Genomic DNA, 16,120 nt, shown 5'->3' with positions numbered 1-16,120 from the left:
GTGGAACAATCAGCATGTGGTCTCCCATCACGTGATACAATCCGACCAAAAAATAGGTAGGGTCTACCTATAGACCTCTCTCTACCATGTGTTTTTACAATATTTTAATCAATGTTATGTATTTGCAAATGCATAACATTCGGTAAAGGCTACACATACAATTGTTGTATGTGGTCCCTACATACAACTCTAATTTGTAATGTTTCTATTGGCTAAAATAATAGGCACAAGTTCCATTAAATTCAATTTACATTTTGACTCCTAATTTTCTCCCATGTTTTGTTGATGTGTCAAATTTCTAATGGTGTTGTATGTAGGGACAACATACAATGATTGTATGTGTATCGGCCCTCCATTTCCACTTCCTCAAAGTCACCAAAAGTTCCACTTTGTACTCCTTATAAAATAATTCGTTGTAACTATTACACATCATCTAATACTTATCAAATTATTAACCAAGCATTAATTTACTGATCACACTGTGATATTTTGATGACATCATAAATTCCAAAACTAATATTGTACCATAGTTCATAGTGCTTTATAATCAATCTTTGAATTGTAGGTATTAATGCAACAAAAATAAATTATTAAATTACAATATTGTAAGCATCATATATATTCACCTAATTTTTAATTTATTTATCCTAACTGATTTGAACTTATTTCGTTTGTATATTAGCTCTTATTAAAATTAAACTTGTCTATATAGCTATATTAGCTTTCCTAAACTTGTAAAATCCTTAGTTTCTCATAATTAATTAAGTGAAAATAAGGTGAATGTCATAATAGTCCATACTTATACAAGAATGAGACAATTTGTTTATGTTTTTAGAGATAACTCTTATCGTCACACATTAAAATATTATTGTTGTGGTCATCAACTACTGTTTTTTTTTTTTTTTTTTTTTTTTTTTTTTTTTTTTTTTTTTAAAGTATGTCTACAAATATATTTTAGAACAAATTAAGTAATTTCTTATTGTACTTCGTATAGTGTTTTTTTTTTTCTTTTCCAAATTGTATACGTAGTATAAGAAACTGACATTTATAGTATAAGAAACTGACATTTATAAGAGAATATAATTCAAGTTTGACATTTTTGTTGTTGACTTAAAAGGGTAGTCCGTACAATTTATATTGTATAGTGGATGCAAATTTGGACCGCGGAACGAAAAGGGCCATCCTTCATTGCGTCCTTCACTCCTTATTGACAATTAACTTATTTTCACCACTACTTTTTCTACATTTATTTGGAGAAGGTTGACTATTGTTATGATTTCAGAAACTTTTAATACCACGTGCCCTTGAATTATTTGGATAAATTCTAAATTTTCTACATTTTCTTGGTTAGACGGTAAAAAGTGAAAATTATTTAGATTTTTTTTTTTTTTCGAAATTGAAAATTATTTAGTTTACAAAAACTTTTGTATACATCCGGTTTACACTAATATTAGTGTACATCGAGCAGTATAAGGGTAACTTTTAGTTAATTTTAGGGTAACTTTTTGCCTGTTTTTGGGTAACTTTAAACATAATACAATTTTTATATAAATAGACAACAAGAAAAGTTTTATAAAAGTAATTTAATTACATTCAATCACTAATAATTGATTTTTAGTCATTTAAAATATGATTCTTTACTAATAAAGTGTAGATAATTTTTATTTGAATTGGGTTACTTTTATGCATATTAGGGTAACGTTTATTCATTTCAGAGGTAACTTTTAATCACTTTAGTTATCTTTATAATGGATGTACAATAATTATTGTAAATCGGATTTTTTTAAAAGTTTGTGTTTAGATTAATACTCCGAAGTATTGTAAAATTTGATCTAGAAATAAAGATATTACAACGCATTTCATAACCTTTAGTTTTTTTTTTTTTTTTTGAAACCTCATAACCTTTAGTTTGTGAAATCAATTTTCAATGAATGACAACTTGGAGTTGGAAGTGTAAGATTTTAATACAGATCGTTTTTCTCATCATTTTATTATCATTTTAATACTTGGAGTTGGGAAGCTAATTGTATTCCCATGCTACATAAGTTTTAAGCTAATTATCATTTTAGCTACTTTTTGCTTTAGTGGCTAGCTATTAGCTTAGTAGTAGTTGTAGGATAAAAAATACATGGAAAGAGCTTAATTGGTGCAATGAGTATTTTATTTTGGCAAGTTTAATTCCCAAGCAAATTAGCTTTTGCTTAGCCAAGCTAATTGAGTTTTCTAACTCCAATAGTTAAGCTAGTAGCTAGATAATTAATAAAGTACAAACAAGTCCCTACCTACAACCATTGGAGTTGCTCTTATTAGCCTATGGCAATAAACAATGAAAGATTGCTCTAATTTGAAATTTATCAACTAACACACTTATTTACAACTTTGGCCTCAGTCTATGTTATCACAAAGTCTTCATTAAGGCGATCATACTTTAATTTATTGTAAAACCGTCCAATTGAAGATTTTTATGGTTGAAAATTTCATCGCATTGGTGATTTTTTTTTTTTTTATAAAGTTGCACTAATTCTCTTTAAAGCTCTAGCAATTTCTGCTAGAATTATAATTAAAAATTCCATCATATTGAAGATTTTTGTAAAGGTTTTACCTTTTTTTTTTTTTTGTTAAAGTTATGTAGCAATTTTTGTTAAGTTTAAGGTTATGACAAAACTACGATCTCCTCTCAATTATATAAAGTTACCATAAAAATTATAAAAGTTATCCCTATACAACATTAAACTATAAAATGTTATCATTTTCAAAGCAATTTTCTCTTGTTTTTGGTTGACACGTGTGGGAATGGAAGTTCATTTAACATTAAGGGCCTCTATGTTTGATGTAAAATGTTTTCACGGAAAATTATTTTTCCAATTTTCTTTGTTTGGTTTGTAAAGGGTTCGTTGGAAATAGTTTTTCCAATGGTGGAAATTGCATCAGTTATGATGAAAAACATTATCCTTTACAAAAAAAGGGAAGCCACATTTTTCTCCTTTCTCCTTTGTTGAAGCTTAAAGGTTTTGATGATGATGAACTCGAACTAAGCAAACTTCAAACTAATAAGAGTTTTCTAAGTGTTGTGACTAGAACAGTTGAAGTTGACTTTGAAAGTGGAAGAGTAACCTAGCTATGAAGACTCATAGAGATCTCAAGGAAAGTTAAAGAAGATAGGAGAAGAGTTCCCAAACAGGAACTTGAAGACAACAAGTTATAAGTGTTGAATTGGTCTGCGTTGAAGACAACAAGTTTTGGAAGAACTTGACCTGCGAAGTTCTAGTTCAGAACTGGAGTGCAAGTGACAACAGGAACTTAGTCCTGGACTGCGTGAAGCCCAAGTATCCTACATTATAGAATATTAATTGGCATAGCAAATTAGTTTTGTTAAGCTTTTATCTTTTAGATTGCTGTAAATATGATTGTTAGGTTTACGAGTGAGACTTATTAGAAACGTGACAAAAAGCATGGCAAGCTTCTTAAAATAGGAAAAATTTAAAAAGATAAGTTTTTAGGAAAAGATTTTCTAAATGATTTATTTCTTAAAAACCGATTATCAAAAAAATATTATTCTTTTTGATAATTTATCTTTGATAAGTTTTCTAACAGATTTTCTTTAAAATAGATTTACTTAAAAACCGTGTTTTGGGATTTTGTTAATTTAACATATTTATCTTTTGAAAACCCTACTTTCTATACAAGTCTTGTATAAATTATAGAAATCCCACTTCATTGTTTTCTGTGAACTTATGCGTGAAGTGTGCTTAATTGTGTGAGTTTGTCAAGTCCATAACTTTGTCATATTAGTTTCGGGTTTCATGCGTAGCTTGCCACGACTCATATACTAAGGTTCTATATTTTGTATTGTTTGGGTTCTTGGGTGTGTGTGTGTGTAATTTATCTTTGCATACAGTGTTGTAGGCTTCTAGGTTGAAGCTGAGTGTGTAGTGCTAAGGGAGTACGAGTGAATCTAAGTCAGGGACTTAGGTTGGGTAGGATAGGGTCCTACTGTGTAGCAAGTTTAGTCTGGAACTTGTAAGTAAAGGTCTGATTATAATAGGTTGTAACTCATGTGTTTTCCCTACTATAGTGAATTGGTTTGGCTTTGGAAATCCCTTAAAGGGGTTGAGGTTTTACTTCCAGTTGGGCCCTAGAAGGTTTCCTCATAAAATATTGTGTGCATTGCAAGTTCCTTTATTTACATTCCGCAAAAGTAGTCACTAGGAACTCGCATATAATTCACCCCCCTCCTCTTATAGTGTTCGTCTCAACTAACATCCTTATATATCCTTTATACTTTCCTCTCATCTATCCACACTTTTCCACTCCTAGTTTTAATTTCTCTTTATCTTTTCTTGTAAGAACTAAACAAAGGAAAACTATCTTGTGTGGTTTTCCTTGAAAAATTTATTTTCCATGAAAACTAATTTTTCATTGAAAATACTACCTCCGTTAACTATTATTTGCAACAAAGAAATATTTTATATCTCACAAATAATACCCCTTTGTTGCAAATAATAGTTAACGGGGGTAGTATTTTACATCAAACAAAACGAGGCCCAAGTTAGGGCATGTTCACATTTACTAAATTGAGCTAAACTAAGCTGTACTGAACTGAACTGATTCGAGCTGAATTGAAATGAATATTTTATGAGAGAAGGAAATTAGGAGCTAGACTGAATTGAACTGAACTGAAATAATTGGAGCTGAATTGAACTGAAATTAAGTTGAAGTGAACAGACCCTAGTTTAAGCACGTTATATGCAAGACATATTGTTATGTTATTTATTAGTGCAAACTTGGCCTCAATCAACATACGTAATCCTAAAGATACACACTTTTAATTTGTTGCATATAGGAATAAATTAAATTATTCTTGTATGTAGCAAGTTGATATTTCAAATCTAAGGGTAACTCTTACTTAATATAGCTTGAGTTTTAGAAGTATTATACTTGCTTTTATTTATTTTCTATGTAAAGATGGGAGAAATAATTATTTATTAAAGTCGAAATAATAAGGTTTGCTGACATGATTTCTTTAATAGGATGTAGGGGGCCATGTTAGATTGAAAATTTTGTAAACTACAAAAGTAAAAAAAAAAAAAAAAAAAAAAAAAAAAAGATAACATATGAAGTGCATCACACATCATTGAGTCCCAAAAATAGTAATTTAACATATGAGACTGTATAGTTCCATTATCTTTATATGACTATGAAATATCTTCAATTGCAGCTTTATTGGCTTGCTTGGGAAGAGAATTGTCTAAACAATTACTAGTTTTGAAGTTTTAAGAAAAGAATAAAGAGGGATTAGGGTTAAACTACTTGAGTACTTGGTTCAATCAATAAGCAAACAAACTACGAGTGCATAAAAACAGAAATAACTCTATTTATATCAATTAGTGGTTGAGAAAACTGGTCCAAATGATAGTATGATGTTTTAATGAAAGTGTTGAATAATGGTGTAACTGTATTTATTTTTATCATAAATTAAAGCGCCCATTATTCAAGCTGAGCAGTCAGTATTCTTTCATCGTTCACAAAATATATGTCAATGATAACATATCAAATATGAAGAGCTAATATATACATGTTGCAAAACCTAACCATGTTTTCCCCCTATATATTTTACTCATTGTGCAACTCTAACCATTAAAATATACTCCATCTGTACTTTAATAAGTGTATATTTTGACTGGCATATAGTTTTAGGCAATTTGATTGATTTAAATATAATTAGAAGTAAGCAGGGTAGTTGGAGTATTTAAAAATTGAAAAAAGAAAGACAGTGAGGTTAATATAGTTTATTAATGCGAGAGAAAAAAATAATAAAAAAAAAGTAGTTATTGATTTGGGTGGGATCATGAAAAGAGAAATATATTACTCGTATATTACAAATGTAGCTTTTCCCTGAAAAAAAAAAAAAAAAAAAAAAAAAAAAAAAAAAGAGGAAGTGTAACATTTATTAAAATCCGGCCACAATTGATAAGTATATATAAACAATTCAAATTATTAAAAGGAAGTGTAATACTTATCAACGCGAAAGGAGTAATGCGAATTATTATTCAACTTTAGATGAAATAAGAGATATTCAATCATATCCATTAAGATAATTATGTATGTAACAATTCTAGATTGACGAAGTAAATTATTATGTCAAGTAGTACATTTTAATAAAGTTTTTTCATTATATGTTAATTGCAACTTGACATAACATGTTTCATTTTATATAATTTTTTTTACTACGTATTATTATTGCTACTCATATAATAGAAGAATTGTTCAAGACACCATAATTTATAAATTCTTGTTAGACATCATCACATAGTAAACTTAGTAATAAGCATTCAAAATTAACAAATTAATCATATTGATATATATTCAAGATTATAAATAATGAAAACCAATCAATCCAATATGAGAAGAAGAGAAAATCATGGAAGCTTCTAGGTGAAGTGAAAAAGAAATGTGAAAGTAAGTAATTTAAAAAAATGATGAGAAGAATCTAAGAAGCTATGAAGTGGCAATGTGGCATGCTTTACACCATCAACCGCACGTGAAGATTAAAAAGAAAGGATGAATCATGTTCATGGCATAACAGTCACAAAAAATATTTGATCATCTATTCATCTTAGATTATCCTATATACTTAAATTTTCTTTATTTAATAGCTAATAAAAAAAAAAAAAAAAGTCAACTTATTAAATTATAATTCAACCCATGCTACATAATGCATACCTCTTGAGTGCTTATAAGAGGTAGGTCAAAATTTGGTACCGCTATTTGTCTTGAGCCCTTGCCTTACACTATTGTCTTGTTTTATATAGTAGTTCATTTTTGGTTCAATAGCAAAGATCAATTTTGTGACATTTAATTATGCTTCTTAATATGATGTAATTAAGAAAGTTGTATCTCAGTTGTTGCGTTGATAAGAATGAATCATTAATTAAAAATTTCATGCTTTGTCAAGTAGCTACAATGGATGGAGTAGCAACTAGCCAAGAATTAATGGACGAAATTTGAATGTCCATTATGGATATGAATCACATCCACTAGGAGAAAAATTACTTCGTTTCATAATATCAAATGATGTTTCGTCTTATAACCATAAGATATCGATATATAATTGTAAATATTGTAATAATTAAAGAAAAAAAAAAAACCCTTTTAGCCTTTTAATTGTAAAATTATTCTTTTTCTATATTAATATGAGATATTGAGTACGAAATACTTTTTTTTTTTTCTCACGTTAAAAACTCTTTGATAATATACTTTTTTAGTAAATTAATATTTTATAATCTAACAACATTTAATTTTCAATAGAATAATGGTTGTTTTACTCGTACATGTATGTACAAATATAATAAAATTTAAGACTATTGTGGGATGCATGGAGTGATAACATATCTGCTACAACTCTCCTTGAGTAGATGGTAATAAGATAAAGAAATATAAAGTCTACGGGTGCATACACTAATACTAGGACAGCAACGTACCAACTAATCCATTTACAACTTAGCAACTTTTTATTTATTTTTTTATCATAATTTGTAGGAGGCATCTATTGTACTGTGTCATACGGCACTTTTTTTTTTAGTCGACCATTAATATTTTGATTAGTCGAATAGTTAAAAGTCCTCTCTTCAAATTTCACGTAGCAGAAGCAAATTGAATAAAGCTAAATCTATTTGCATACAACATGTTTCGGGTGAAAACAATGGGGCCTTGCCGAAGGCCCGCTGAAGTGGTGAAGACTGGATTCGGTCCAAGTGATGTTGGGCCGAAGGTTTCCTGCACAGCAAACACACGTAAACTAGCCTCGGGGGTGTTGCCGAGGAAGGCCCCTCCGATACTAAAGTCAGTACAATGTGTAGAGAGAGAAAGCTATGCAAGAGAATTAATTGCTTGAGGCTTTGTGTGTGTGTGTACAAATGTCATATTGATGGCTTTTATACCTTTGCGTATATGGAGAATGTGGGCCGTGGCCCAATTGACATGTCTCGTGGACTGATCTTGACTTTAGCACAATTGGAGAGTTGAACCTTGACCTTGGGCTTTTAATTGGATCATTTAATGACTAGGCCCAATTGGACTAAATTGGACCCAAACACAACATCTATCTGAAATTTCATAATAGTAATTAGTAAAGGATTGTTTCTAAAGTCATACCTTCTTCTTTCTTTCTAATTGACATGTTTTGAATTTGTGTACTATTCAAGTTACTTTGACATCTTTATTTGATTTAGGATATTTTGCAAAAAACCACCTTTTAAATTTTGTTTTTTGCATTTGACCATCTTTTATAAAAAATATTGCAAAAAACCACCAATTTTAAAAATTTTGTTGCAACTTACCACCAATTCAATGTAAAACAATTGATAAATTTGGCTAAAAAAAGTGGTGATTTGCAACAAAATTTTTAAAATTGATGGTCTTTTGCAATATTTTATTTAAAAGGTGGTTATATGCAAAAAACAAGATATAAAAGGTGGTTTTTTGCAAAATTTCCTTTGATTTATCATTAAGACAAAAACTCCTTAATTTTCTAGACTATTTAAATGTGTAGTATCAGTTGTGTTAAAGGACCAACTCAACCAAAAGCTTAAGCTGATGGATGAGGCCCAGGAATATATTTTATACTCTATCACTCCCCCTCACATGAAAGACCATTTGGGCTTTCTACTTTGAAGGAGGGGCGGATGAGATTTGAACCCGTGACCTTTGTGTCACGATGGCTCTGATACCATGTTAAAGGACCAACTCAACCAAAAGCTTAAGCTGATGGTTAAGGCCAAACAATATTTTATACTCGCTCTATCAAATTTCACGTAGTAAAAGCAAATTGAATTAAGCTAAATCTATTTGCACACAACATCTATCTGAAATTTCATACTAGTAATTAGTAAATGATTGTTTCTAAAGTCATACCCTTTTTTTGACATGTTTTGCATTTGTGTACTATTCACGTTATTTTGACTTTTTTATTTGATTTATCGTTAAGACAAAAACTCCTTATTTTCCTAGACTATTTAAATTTGCAGTATCAATTGTTAAGGAAAACATAGTTATGTAGAGTCTTGATTCTTAATGAAGATATAAAGTTAATACATTACTACTTTTCCTGTTTTATCTCAATTATTGTTGACATATACCTAAGCAAAACTATTTGAACATTTGATCCATTAATTTAGAGTATCTTATCAATAAATTTAGACATGGATTATTTCAATTCGAAAATAGTTTGTATTTTGATAAAATAGGTATAGAAGTACATAAGAAGTAGATAATTTAATTTAACTCAAGGTAGTCTCCATTATTCTGCAATAAATATTTGTTATATGCACTATTTGATTGAAAATTTAATATTACTTTTTATAAATCACATATCATTTCAATTATTGAAAAGTAATTGAGAAATAATAGTATATAGGTCAAGTTATCCACTTAATTAGGTCATGTAATTGAGAAATTATATAATATACAGGCCAATTTCAGGAGTTATAGCTAAAATAATATGTCATATCACTAATATATAAACTCGGTCTCACAGGCAGCCCACGAGACATCGTCACATGGCATTCCAGTTTTTCGTCAAGTGTCGAGCCACGTAAACAACAAATAAGTATTATTGTGACACATAGAATGCTAAGTAAGCGGCTTTGGATAAATTTTTTTAGGATAAAAATGTTGTATAGTGTTTTATTATCGATATACTTCAAATATTTCATATATACCAAATTAATTGTAATATTTACTAAATATCTTATAACTCATTACTATTTTCATCATATTCGTTTTAAAATGTTCTTTAAAATGAGATTCATTTATAATATATTTTGATAAAAAAAAAATAGAAAATCTGTAAAAGTAAGTATTAATTTTAATTAGTTTGGTAAAAATATTTTCAGTTCATTAGAAATAATTTAAGTGCAATAAAGAAAATAGGATATTTTTTACACTAACCACCTACAAATTTGGGGGAAAATGTATAATCCAGTTAAAGGTTAATATATGTAGAGTAATATTGTCATTTAATTTGGGTTTTTAAAGGGAAATTTTATATAATATGCCCCCAAAACGGAGATTCTAGCCAGAAACAATACATGTGGTAATGCAAATCAAACTTTTTTGTTTTTGTGGTAGTTAAAAAAAAAATAAATGGTACTTGGTTTCAAAAGTGGTCATTTAAATAATAGTTGTAGACAAAATTTCTTTCAATTTACTACCTCTAATATCTTGAAGTTGAAAACAATAGCTATATATATATATATATATATATATATATATATATATATATATATATATATATATATATATATAATCTCATTAAAACTAATTATTAATCTTAAACAATTAAACATATCCATTTATATGATTTCAACCCAAAATCCATTTAATTTCAACGAATACGAGCGGTTGAGCAATTTCCAGCACAAGAATTACATAAATAAATTATCAAATATCCACCCAATTAACAAGGTCTCGAGCAAAATGACAAATTTATGATTTATTTTTATAAGTTCAAATCAACATAAAACAAATTATATTAGAGGAAATTTTACATTAAACCATCTTTTATAATCATTTTTTTGCAGGAAACCACCTTATAAATTTTTTTTTCGCATAAACCCACCTTAATCTAAATGTTTTTTGCAAGGCCACACCTTTAGACGGAAAACAGACTTTAACCTTGTATTCCAGGGTTGACCTGACCACGCACCTCTCACGTGACACCCTAAAACCACTAACCCTCCCTTTTCCCCCAGCCCCTACTGCCAGCCCTTCCCCCCTTCTAGTGGACGGCGACCAGCTCCCTCCTTCGTTGCCGGCAATCGCATCCCCTCCCTTTCCCCGTCCTTAAACCCAACCCTCAAGCCCTAAACCCAATTCTTAAACTCAATCATGTACCTTCGTGAAGCGCAACTTCCAGGCACAAAAAAAAAAAAATAATATCCTAAATCCTAATTAAGATGAAAAGAGAAATTAGAGTTAAGGTAATATTTAGGGACTAAAGTTTTTTACTTTTCACCTTTTGGGACCTAAAATTTTTTCTTTCACCCTGTGGGAACTAAGAAAGAATTTAGTTGAAATTTTTAACTATGGTTAAGTGGTGGGGCCCCTTAATTATTTTAGGTTCCACATATAAGCATTAACTTTACACATAAAAATCGTAAAAAGTTAAGAAATTATATACTCATAGACACTAATAATTACACTGATTTACGTGTGTTTTTGTCATACATTTCTAACTTTATACAATTTCCAAGAATGTATTTAATGCTTATATATAGCCCTCATAGCCCTTAGGGCTTTATATGACATTACCCATTAATTATTTACAAAAGAGAATTTATTTTTTAAAAAAATTGTTTTAGGTGTTTTTAGTTTTTTACCCAAAAAAAATTACTTCGAAAAATAAGGTGTCTTTTCGACTCCACTCATCATCATCAACCTCGGCTTCCCTGTTTGTTCTCCATTTCAAAAAAATTGAAGCTTTGAAGGCGATTAGTAGCGGATTTTCAAACATCTTAGCACAAATAAGTTATCTATGATTTTTTTTTTTTTTAAAACCAAGTTCTCTATGAATCTTGTACAATATTTTTTCTCATTATTTATTGCTAGGTTAAGGGCTTATTTTTAATACGTAGTAAAATTTTATGGGAATTCATGAATTTTGATTATGAAACTACTGCTTCGTGTTGTTATAGTGTTGAATTTATTTGTTTGTTCTTGTGTTATAGAATTTTGAACTTCAAATTGGGGTCAATTCAGAATTATTGTGTTTATGCGATTGTATAATAGACCAACAACATTGTATAGTGGACCAACAACATTGTTCTAATTTCTTAAAATGCAAGGTAAGAAAACCATCTTTTTTAATTCAATTATTAACATCAAATTAATGCCTTAAGAATAAATATTTTTTAAAAAATAATTTAAAATTTTTTAACTACATCTACGACTTCAACAATTCATAATTTCATACTCATGAATTCATGATTGTAAGCCGAAAAACTTTATTGTTGGAGAGCAAGAAAAAAACTTAAAGTAAATTGGACTGTTGGATGGAGATAATATCATTGAATAAGGCTTGCTTCAATTTTTGGATGTTGGATATTGTTGCTTTTGAATGACGATTGTTGTTGTTTTGTTTTGGATTTATGTATTGTTGTTTGCTATTTAAAAAAAAAATGAGTTTAAAGTTGATATTCATGATCTAATTTGTTTTGGAAATACGAACTTTTTTTTTTTACTGCAATTAATGCTTAGGTTGGTTAGTAAGATGGGTTAAATTGTTTGAAAATTAATTAACCATAGGTCCCAAATGGTGAAAGAAAAAAGTTGAGGTTCCAAAAGGTGAAAAGTAAAAAAGTTTAGCCCCTAAATGTTAGCTTAACTCGAAAAATTAAGAAACCCAACCTATTTCATAGATAATGCAATTAACTTGTTGATAGTTTTAAACTCACAAGATCTAAAAACCCTTAGACCCAAACCATAATCAGAAACAAAAATTTTGAAAAATACAAAATAGTCGTATCTCTACAATTGCCTGTGAAAACAAAAATTATTTCATCCTTGTTTTGTCAAATTTCAAACCTCACAAGTCACAACCATCGGTAAATGCGGAATACAAGATCAAAGTCTATTTTCCGGCCAAAGGTGTGTGTAGACACCCATTTGTGTCTCCCCAAAACCAAACCCAGTGATGAGTACCTTTCACGTCGAATCATAATCGAATGAAGTGAAAGTGTGGAAAGTTTAGTGTTGCGGATAGTTTTAATTCTTTTCTCTTCTCTCTGTTTTTGAAAACTTATTTTAAGAAAATAGTCAATCCAGTTTGGTTGGTCCATGATAAGGATCCAATAATGGTGTAGTTGGATGGGGTTTGAAAAGACCTTTCCAACGATATATTATAAGCCCAATTCCGATGAATATCGAGGAAGTTATCGCCAAAATACTAAACTGGGCCCGATTTGGTTTTTATATGCGGCCCAATGATCTAGAAGAGGGCCTATTATTAATTATCATTCCTAAAGAAATTAGGATTGATTATAGTCTTTTAGAATACTCTAGAAGGTTCTTTTAAATCCTAATAGAGTTAGGATTGATAATTATGTTTGAAATTGAATAAAACTACTCCTTTTAAGAATCCTTGTTTTGTACGAAGTGGAATATATTCAGATTTTATTTTCGTGCCTCATAATATTTATCAAAATTTTATATGGTTGGATAGATCTTGAAATTATCTTTCCAATGATATATTATAATATTAAATCTGAGTTATAACGAAAAAGATATGAATGAGACATGAAACTCTATCCAAAACTGACACCCTTCCACTATTTTGGCCATATCTTTTTATCTACAAAGTATTTTAATCTGATTCTAATTGGGTTGGAAAGTAGACTTTAAGAGCTTTCCAACGACATATTATATACCTTATTTGGACTTTCGGATCAAAAGATATGATAAAAACAAAAACGCGTGAATTTATGAAATCAGCGCCAAACGCCAGCCATTGGCGCCTGGCGCCAATAGCCTGGTGCTGGCGCCAGCTCTGTTTTGCGTGCGCCAACCTCGTTTTGCGTGCGCCAAGTGCTCTGGTTTGTTTATTTTATCTTTTTGGCTGATTTTCTCCATAAATAACGTATTAAAAACTCCGTTTTCATTCACCAATTCTCACCAATTCTCCTCATTCACGAATTCTCACCTACAATCAGTTTTCCTTCGCAATCATTAATTCTCTAATTCTCTCTTAATCATTCACCAACTCTCATCAAGATTTTCTTAATCATTCATCTTTCTTTCTCTCTTTTTCTAAACTTTGTTTTCACATACAAAATTCCGCATTCACAAGATCTAGAAACACCTAGCCATATTCGAAGTTGCCTTCACCCTAGACGTGAAAGGTTTAATTTCTGAGGGTTTGGTCCCAAATCTCTATTTCGATTATTTAATTTAATTGTTTTAATTATTATTTTCCTTGAAGTTATTAACGTGTGTATTTTGTTATTAGAAAGAGGTACGAGACATCAAAGTAAGTGCTTTAATGGTTTCTATTGATTTATGATGTAGAAATCATGTTTATATTGTTATTATGATATTCCTAGTATCATGTCTAGGGTATTTTTAATATCAAATATGATTGTTATGATGCTTCCTATGTTCTTCCTAATACTTATGATTGTTAATATCATGTTAGGGTTAAAGATTTGATTTTTATTGCTTAGTGACATGCTAGGGTTTGTTATTAATCTTGTTAGTATCATGCCTAGGATCTTGCTATTATTATTATGCCTTAACATTAACATGAACATGATAATTATTATAATTGTTATAATTCACGATGATTATGAATATTATTATTATTATTATTATTATTATTATTATTATTATTATTTTGATGATGATTATTATTATTCATGTTTATTCTAATGATTGATTATTTATTATGTTGCTTGATATTTATTTTTATTGCTTGATCACGCCTTTTATGCATGTTAAAGGGAATTTGTACTTGTAATCACGCTTAATAAGATAATTAATAATCTTATTAGGGTTAATATGATTATAATTCAAGTGATCGCCAATAATAGTTTATTTGTGCATTAATATTTAACCAACATAGATTAAACAGGTTTAGGGTTAATCCTAATGATTGCATGTTAATTAGAAAGCGCACATGAATACGATCAGAATAAAGTAGAGGCCTATTATTAGGGCAGGTTCAATCTCTTTTAGGTTGGATTTGTACCTTCATCTCCGAACCCTTATTTGGTTCAAGACCTTATGGAGTTGACGATCTTTTGAATCGTTAAGGGGTGTAATCTTCATCCTATGAACGGTTTACAAGTTCCTAAAACTTGTTGGCGACTCTTTTGCTCTATCTTCTTCCCTTTAGGACGCCACCGTACTTTAGTGTATGATAACAGTGGGGTTCAAGCTAGGGGATTAACGCTTGAATTTATTCCCTACAGTGTGTCATTGCAAAAAAAAAAAAAAAAAAAAAAAAAATTAGATTAAGGTGTGTTTTGCGGGAAAAAAATAAATTATAAGGTGATTTCCTGCGAAAAAAAAATGATTATAAAAGATGGTTTAATGCAAAAGTTCCTAAATTAAAATCTGATATAAATTAACAAATTATAAAAAACTAAATTGTATAGTTAACAAATTACATTGTATAGTTATGTGTATGGATAAAAAAACTCATAGTTGTTATGCATAATATCTTTCTTATATTTGATAAATCAATTTTAAATAAATTATTATTAATTTATGAATGAATTAATATAATATATTCATAACGATAAAAATTAATTTCATTATGTACCATTTTTCAGGTTATAAGCCGGGCATTATTAGTCATTAGCAACGATATTACAAATTTGATGTTCCAGTTCAATTAAAATATGTCATAAAGGTTTCGGTTTAATATAATCCATTTTAAAATATCAATTAAACATTGCATGCAGCTGGAAAATTGACAACAAATAGATGGCTTCATACTTATTGTTGTAATTGCTTTTCAATAAAACTCAACATATTCAAAATTTAAATTAAATGACTATTCACACTCTTTTACAAGAGTATTTTTTTTTTTTTTGACAACAGCACAAGATACAAGAAAATTAAGTGACGAAGCTAGAAAGATTAACTCTACACCCATTAGCAATCAAGTGTACCCTATGCACTTGGTCTCTACTCACCTTCCAAACCACACAAAAATCTAAACCATTTGCCTCCCTTTTGATATCTCGAGTGGTCCATAGAATGTTGATATCAGGATGTTGTTGGTTATCAAGGATAGATGCTGACCAGAATCGCAGAGTCCGAGAAGAGCACTATTTTCCCCCAAGTTTTAGTCTTAGCCCATCTAATGGCCATGAGGCAGGCTAGGGCCTCCGTATGAAGAGCTGAGTTTGCTTTACAGTAGTGACCTCCTCCCTCGTGAAAATGGCCATTTGTATCAATAAAACCCCAACCCATGCCTGCAGTTCCCGTAGTCTTCTGCCACGAACCATCTAGAAGAATCCTCATTCCTTGAGAACCGATCCCATCTGCCTGGAGTTTGAAAACCTCCCTCCCTAGCGAAGCATAGTGAAAACCTGGTGGTTTAGGGCCACACGCATCGTTC

Source organism: Chenopodium album, chromosome 7 (assembly GCF_948465745.1).
Source record: "Chenopodium album chromosome 7, dcCheAlbu1.1, whole genome shotgun sequence".
Lineage (NCBI taxonomy): Eukaryota > Viridiplantae > Streptophyta > Magnoliopsida > Caryophyllales > Amaranthaceae > Chenopodium > Chenopodium album.
Note: the sequence above shows the minus strand (reverse complement) of the source record.